Source organism: Montipora capricornis, chromosome 1 (genome assembly GCF_036669925.1).
Source record: "Montipora capricornis isolate CH-2021 chromosome 1, ASM3666992v2, whole genome shotgun sequence".
Classification (NCBI taxonomy): Eukaryota; Metazoa; Cnidaria; class Anthozoa; order Scleractinia; family Acroporidae; genus Montipora; species Montipora capricornis.
In genome coordinates this window covers 4,243,075-4,251,172 of record NC_090883.1, presented here as the reverse complement: position 1 = coordinate 4,251,172, position 8,098 = coordinate 4,243,075, and the positions used below count along the sequence as shown (strand labels likewise).

Below are 8,098 nucleotides of genomic sequence, written 5' to 3'. Positions count from 1 at the left end.
TAGTTGCTGGCATAATGTCCTGGGGCTAAGTTAACCCAGTCCAGCAGAGTAACAATATGCCCCCTCCCTAACGGGGCTTCAGCACAGGGCTGAAGGGGTGCCGCAGGCAGCAATTCCCCGCCCAAAACGCCGAGATAAACGAGGAGTGCCCTGTGCGAAGCCCATTTAGTGGTTTTGCTCCCGATTTGACAAGGGAGACAAAAAAATGACCCCATCTCCACGGAGTTGCAATAGCGAAAAGCAAACATTGCCTGCCCCAAAGGTGAAAGTAGAGAACCGACGAGTGGAGATAGGGGTCGAAAGTACAACATGAGCATAAAAAAAAAAAAAAAAAAAAAAAATTAGAAAACCAAAGCCAATGGGCATCGCATAGAGACTGGAGGGGATAGGACCCTCACACAAAACAATTAACTGGAGGGGATAGGACCCTCGCACTAGACATTTGAATGGAGGGGATAGGACCCTCGCACAAAAAATTTGATTGGAAGGGATAGGACCCTCGCACTAAACATTTGACTAGAGGGGATAGGACCCTCGCACTAAACATTTGACTGGAGGGAATAGGACCCTCGCAAAAAACATTCGACTGGAGGGGATAGGACCCTCGCACAAAACATTCGACTGGAGGGGGTAGGACCCTCACACAAAAACATTCAGCTGGAGGGGATAGGACCCTCGCACAACACATTTGGCTGGAGGGGATAGGACCCTCGTGCAAAACATTTCCGTCAAAATAGTCATTTCCAATAGTACTACATGAACTTGAGAGGGCAGAAAGCCCAAGGAAAGAGAATGTCACAGAAAGCCCTCAAGTGTCGAATGGGCCTTTTTCCTTTTTTGTTTTAAAGGAGAAACATGGCATTAAGCTTAGGATAGTGCTTTCACCCATGTGATGGCTGGCATGTGGCTGAAAAGGGGATGAAAGGCAATCGTATTGAGGAGAAATGAGGGTGGGGGGGGGGGGGGGGGGGGAACCAAACGCACACAGCAGGCTTCCAGGGGGATGCCAACATGATTGCTGTACCCATAGGTGAAAACACTATAGGTTCAGGACGATACAGGAAAATATGAATTAAGTTATCCAAGGAACAGTCATAGATCATTACTGATTGTTAGGAAAATCCAAGTTTCAATGAGATACTCAAGTGCTTTCAAGGATTCCAGGGGGTTGTTAGCAGGAGGAGCAAGAGGCCAATGACTGAGGAACCTGACATATTGTTTCCTTTGGAGTTCTGATGTAATCTTGGTATGTGTTAGGATTCCAGCGACCCAGAATTTGAAGAGCCAGTTGAAAATGCCAGTGATTCTGCCGGTTGTAGCAGCACCAATACTAAAGCTGTGAGAGGCAGAGGAGGAGCTGTCATTGTCACAGAGGTTTAAGAGAGACCATAAGTTGTTGGTGTGTGAAGTCTGGGTGAGATATGGTCCACAGGAGAAGCTGAAGAGTAGCTGGCCAGGGTCTTGAGTTGCAGTTTTGAGCATATAATCTTGCAGGGCAGACGATGCATAAAACGTCTGAGTTTGACCTTGCAAAACTGAGCCTGGCTGTCTCCCAGAAAGGGTCAGTTTTGGACTTTTAAATTGCAGTGTCAAATGAAGTAGGGTGAAGGATGTTGGGATGGAAAGAAATGTCTGTTCTAGCAAGGTGGGACTGAGGGTCGAAATTCCCATTGCAGGCAAATTCGCTGCTTCTTAAGAAGCCAAAAAATGAAAGGGTAAGTGCAGCCCATAACATAAAGGAGTCAACATTTGGTAGACTTAAAAGGTTGTAACTTAGTATACTTAGATGCTATGGAGAACTGATGAGGTGATCAGGTGGCAAGCCTTCTTGCATTCCCAGGGGAGAGCTTGATCCCCCTCAAACTTGTGAAGGACTGGCATAGCCAGAATGTCCAGGAGACAGCCAGACTCAATGTGAAGGTTGTCAAGTGCTGCCAGATAAACATAAACGTGCCGCAGGAGCCTGTATTGCACCGATGAGTAACAAAAGGGGATCAGGGTGAACTTGTGAGCAGGTCGAACAGGGAGGGGGATATGGAAAGCTGATTAAAAATGAAGGGGCACTCCGTAGGCCAACGGGAAGGGCTGTGTAGAGGTAGTAGTGGTTTTTCCGGGCCATTCCCTGGAGCTCCCTCAGGGGTGAATGGGGATTATTCTGGAGGCAGGGTACAGGGTCTGAAATTGCGCCTTCCTGGTTGCTAATGCGACTACAAAATTGAGTACTGGCGACCAGAATTTCACAACTGGTCACCATTGTTAAGGTCAGATCTGTTTGCCAAGAGGTGTCTTACTTTTTATCCTGAGACTGTTTTGAAATAGAAATGAAGGAGTTTTTCCGTTAACAACCTCCATAACCTCACAAGCCGTTGTTTCTCATAAAATATGTATTGCAGGGGGAAAAACGACTCAGTAAAGAGATTCAAGGACTGGTGTGAGGAATGTACCACTACGGCAGATTGTGTTCGACAGGGTGTGACTAGTGTTTCCGTAGCTGAAATTTTCGACAAACTAGGGGGCAGATAGATTTCATTATTACATGTACATTCGAGGTTGGATACCTTTTCTCTCCAAAATGTGCGTTTTTGAAAGTGAAAAGATAGTGCTTGACACATACACAAGACCATGAGGTCGTTGCTTTCTGGTATCCATAAAACAGGTCAAAATGTACAAGTTAATTTGGACCCTGGGTTAGATGTCTGTTTTAGAGGGGGAGGTTTGTGGCTGTTTTCCTACGAAAGTCAACATCATAGGAAGGCCATGCCAAGCCCGCAACTTCCTTTGGGTAATCGAATGGTCGCTTGATAGGGGAACATCTCTACCGCCCTTTGGGGAAAAGAAGTGAGAAGTGCAGAACCAGGGGTGGATCCAGAGTAGTTCAAGTGACTTGCAGAAATCACTCAAATTTCTTCCAAACCTTATTTTTCAGCCCTTTATTGCAGTTCACGAAATCAACTATCCTTCTTGTTTTAATTTTTTTTTTTTTTTTTTTTTTTTGAGAAAGATGACAAGAAAATCGCTCCCAATTGAGCGACAGATAAACAGCTTACTTCAACAACAAATCAAAACAAATCGCGAAATTCTGAAATCCCTGTTCAAGACAATAATTTTTTTGCGAAAGAAACAACATAGCCCTCAGAGGTCCACGAGATGATGATCCACAAAATGCCAGTCTTTCTGGAAACTTTCAGGCACTATTAGAATTTCGAATTGACAGCGGTGATCAAACACTGCAACGTCACTTGAAAACTGCACCCAGAAATGCGACATATTTCTTAAACCCGTCAAAACAAGATGATTACAACTGTGGGTGCTATCATAGTGAATAATTTGTCGCAGGAAATCAGGGAGAGCAATTATTTTTCTATTATGTCTGACGAAGCAGCTGATGTATCAAACAAAGAAAATCTTTCAGTGGTGATCAGATTTCTTGATTCAACCAAAACAGTCAGAGAAGGGTTTGTGGGATTCTACCTTTGTGAGGATGGAACGACAGGAGCAGCTTTCAAAGATTTAATATAGCTGATTTAGGACTATCTATGGATGACTGTCGAGGCCAATGTTATGATGGTGCGGGAAAATGGCATTCGGAGAGCACCAAATTTCAAATTTTCTTGGGGGAGCATGCCCCCAAACCCCCCTAGTTTAGTTGGTGCAAATCACTCATGAAAAATCCTGGATCCACCCCTGAGAAAACCATACAGAAAATGCCGACAAGAATCGAGCTGGGCTTACTTTTTCCGAGAGGAGGGGGGAACTCTTTGTGGTTTACCGATAAAGGAAATGGAAAGCCCGGGAAGGTCGTTATCTGAAAGGCGCGAGTTTTCTGGCAGCACCGCGACAAACTCAACATACTCACCCTTTAATGTTGCGCGTTTAACTTTGGTTGGAACATGTGCTGATAACGGCGACTGTCCTTGAAAAATGGGGAAGGAATGTTGTTGCTGGCACTGGGATGGTTGAGAAGGCTGGCGATGAAGTCGAAGTCGTCGGTGAGTAGCAAATGGCGGGAGTTTGTCGAGGTTGCACAGATTGAGGCGGAGGCTATTGAGGTTGGAGCAGGAACTGATTTGGCGGTAGATTCCTCGATTTTCGTCCACGATGATGGAAACAAGAGTGGCTAACGTGGTTGGGGACGTGTCTGTGTGTGAAGCTCTTCTTGCTTGGACGCCATCTTGGAATAAAATTTGACCGTTTTGACCGCTGTTTCAAGCAGCGCATCGTCAGGGATGGTGACAGTTGCTGGTGGGTCTATATAGGATGAAACTTCCTCAGCAGAGGCACTTGAAGTAAAGGGGGTTCACGGTGGAGCGTGAACGTTTCTCTGCTGGTCAGATGGACGCTTGGTGTACGCGAGCTACAAGATGGTGCGGAAGGAACAACGGTGTGAAGCCGTTCAATAAATTGTTCCCGAGTTCCAGTAATAAATAAAAGGTTTGAGATAGCAAGGGGCGTAAAAAACCGCGTTTGTGAGGTCAGCAAATTCCCCACCAAAGATTAAATTGCTCAACGGAAAAAACAGAACTAGTTGAGCCTTGGAAATGTCAAACTGAGAAGGCTCGCATGGCGGGATGAATGAAATAGCCAAATAAGGTAGTCACGTGATGGGAAGTCACGCTCTCCTCCCAGGCGCTGCCCAGTATTTGCTTACCAGCATTAACATCTACTTTATTCTAAAATATCATTATTAATTCCAAGTTGGTTACTCTCTTTTTCTCATAATTTAAAACATACTCTTTTTCTCGCAGTGGGTCACCAAGATTTTGGGACCCCCAACAAATGCTTGGGACCCCAATTTGGCCGAACATGCGGGTCCCAGGACCCAGACTGAAAAATCCTAGTGCCATCCCTGGACTTAGTATTTTACTGTCTAACGCCAGACGATTTTACTCGTCAATGGGGAACCCCTGGGAGTCAATGGGTTAACCAATCAAAAAGCACAGATTTCCCCCAATAGAGACAAAATTATTAATCTGTGCTTTTTGATTGGTTAATTTGATTTTGATGACGATTATCAAATTCCAATGTTGCATGAGCAGTGTCCAGATCATCTAGCAATAACAAAAACCTACGCGAAGTTTCAAAATCAAGCAGGATTTTTAGGTCGCAGAGCCGTGTAAAAGGGATGATTTTTGGCACAATGCTAGCAAAATTATCGACTTTCTACGTACCCAAGGCTGGGAGGTGAGCGACCTTTGGAAGTGGGAGAAGTTCAGCTAAATTCTGGAGGCACTCAGCCATGAGCAGTCTTGGAAGTTGCATGCCTTGGTATTTATATTGCATGTGGCGATCTGAAGAGGAAATCGAAGCATCCCAAAAACCCAGCAAATCACTCAGGACAATGCAGAAAAAAATAGGTGAGTGAACTTTATTTATCTGACTGTCCATAAAATGAATTTTCGAAAAGAAACATCGCGATTTGAAATTTTTATGGAACATTTTCCTCGATCAGTTGAATCAGCCGTTACAACTGTCTCAAAATAATGTGACGTCACATGTTCTCGCATCCTTAGGGTTTCTGCCTGCATTTTCACTGTTATATCACTACCCTAAAACAGTCTCTATGGCAGCAAATATGCTGGGGAAATCGACAGGCAAGGCAAGCTGACTGCAAAGTTATTTCTCCATCTTGCTTACCTGCTGCACTGTTGCACAGTTTTAAAAGGGACAGTGGGTTAAAGCGTGAATTTTAATATCTTAGGTCAAAAAGTATGTATTTGGAACTGGTTTGCTGCTGATGATCTGTTTATTGCACATGTAAGCTGCTATTAAACCTCACCTGTCACACCTTTAATAAAATTTCCACTGGCCTCCTTCATTTTCATTTCGACAATCCCGGTTTTCAAAATTTCTATTGTAGGGATTCCCCACTCCCCACTCCTCGATTCCCAGGTTCTTAATTTAAAGAAAACCTTTAAATTTTCTTTATCTCGTATTTTCTAGTTTGTTATGTCACATTTTCCATCTCATTTTCAAAGGCGTCCCAAGCTCAGTGTGAGCATAGCCGACAAAAATATAAGGATTTGTATGGGAATCGCGATAAAAAGCTTAAGAAGATAATTACATGTATATGAAACAATTCTCAATTAAAAAGCCTAACCTCATTGCCAACATGGGTAACTTCCTTCCTGTGTGGTTATTTTCCAGATCTGACACAATTTGAGCCATTTTGCAATTTCGTGGTTGTCAACGGCATAATAAAATCCTAAGGCTGGAAACTCTAAATTCTCAGGTGCCACAAATTTGAGCCAAATACTCCTGGATAAAATGTTCCCACGGTCACAATTCCACATCATATTCAATTGACAAAGATTGAACTTTCATCTCAACCCACCATCAACACAATAGCAGTCCTGCGAACAATCTCAGGCGGCAGTATTGCAGGAAAACAGCTTCCACATCACAGGGGCCACGGCTTTGACCATTGATAACAAACTGAGCCTTACCGGGGTAGCAGATCGTAGTTTTGTCAACCGCAAATTTCTTTATTACCCTGGTTCCAGACATGACATTGACTCAGTCGTGTTGTCCAATCACAGTCACGACTCCTTCCTGTTGACAAACTTCAAAAACACATTCTGGAAGCCAGAAAGCGTTGAAAGATGCGCGAATGAAAGCCGTAGTGAACAAACTTTTGCACGTCCATGCAGCTTTTACTAGTTAATAGGACTTGCACGTAGTAGGCTCATCGCGATCGTAAATGTATTTATCAAGCTTTCAAGGAATTAACATTACTTATGAAAATAAAATTTCCTCCTGTCTTTTGTCAACCGCGATTTTTTTTATTCCCCTGGGTCTACCGACACGACTGTGTTCTCTCAGACGCTAATAATTAAATTTCACTGGCTTCAGTAAGTCAGCCACAAAATATTCGAAGCACAATATCCTACGAGAATAAAGTTTATTTGCATATTAATTCCTTGAAAGCTTGAGTCAATGTCATGTCTGGACCCAGGGGAATAAAGAAATTTGCGATTGACAAAACTACGGTCTGCCACCCCAGTAAGGCTCAGTTTGTTGTCAACGGTCAAAGCCGTGGTCACTGTGGTGTGGAAGCGTACCTTTCGAAAGCTGTTTTCTTGCAATGTTACCGCCTGAGGATCTGCAAAATAACCACACAGGAAGGAAGTTACCCACGTTGGCAATTAGGTTACGCTTTTTAATTGAGAATTTTTTCATATAATAATCTTCTTAAGCTTTTTATCGGGATTCCCATACAAATCCTTATATTTTTGTCGGCCATGGTCACACTGAGCTTGGGGCGCCTGTGGCATTTTCTAGTTTGTTATGTCGCATTTTCTATCTCACATTTTTCTAGTTTTTAATCTCGCATTTTCTAGTCTGTATGTCGCATTTTCTATCTCGCATTCACATTTTTTTTTTAATCCACCCAGGATTATCTCACATGTTCCCTACAGGCTTCCGTCCACGTGAGATAAAATAACAAACTCTAGTTACATGTATACTCTGATCAAAATCACATTTTTTACCACAAAAAGGATTGCAAATACGAATTAAAACAATCTCCATGAGGGTTTCCCTGGGACATCAAGTCTTAATTTTCAACTCCATGGACTCCTATAGCTTACAACACTCTACAGTCACCTCATTCACCGTAATGCCAATGCCCGAATGAGACATGACGGCAGAAGCGCAAGGAGACTCTACATGTAAGTTGAAAACACATCTTGCCCATGCTTTGATAAGTAGCATCAGTCATACCTTTCTGACAGCATTACTTACCTCAGAGAAAGACGGTGAAAGAAGCAACGAGCGCGAGAAAGTGTGGGGACATTGGAGTAGTTCGTGCATCGCACTTTCCCCAAAAGATGGCCGTCAAAGCACTATGTTTCCCACAATTCCTTTTGCGACAAGATTACAATATTATGGGAGCTTAAAGCAAGCGCGTTTTTGAGACGCGGACGGCAACCGGAAGTGAGCTGTTTTCCCTTTTAACTTGTGTTCACACAACTACATTTACATTGCTGAGTATCGTTTCTCTATTAGAGAAGATTAGTATAAAAATCTGGGAGACACCACTGTCCTGGCACGCGAAACGTTCTCTTCCGGTTGCCGTTCGCGTCTCAAAAACGTGCGTGCT

At 43.5% G+C, this 8,098-nt stretch overlaps 1 long non-coding RNA gene across 2 annotated transcripts in view; it reads right to left on the bottom strand.

Annotated features, from left to right (window-relative positions):
• LOC138043181 (uncharacterized) overlaps window positions 1-7,852 on the bottom strand; it is an 11,637-nt gene extending 3,785 nt beyond the window's left edge. Inside the window, exons 1-2 of one of the 2 annotated variants that reach the window (XR_011131205.1) lie at window positions 7,741-7,852; window positions 6,098-7,099 (exon numbers count right to left, since the gene is read on the bottom strand). This is a non-coding gene — a long non-coding RNA (uncharacterized lncRNA). The remainder of the gene's footprint in view (window positions 1-6,097; window positions 7,100-7,740) is intronic. The other variant, XR_011131210.1, reaches the window with a different exon arrangement.
• Window positions 7,853-8,098: the final 246 nt, after the last annotated feature.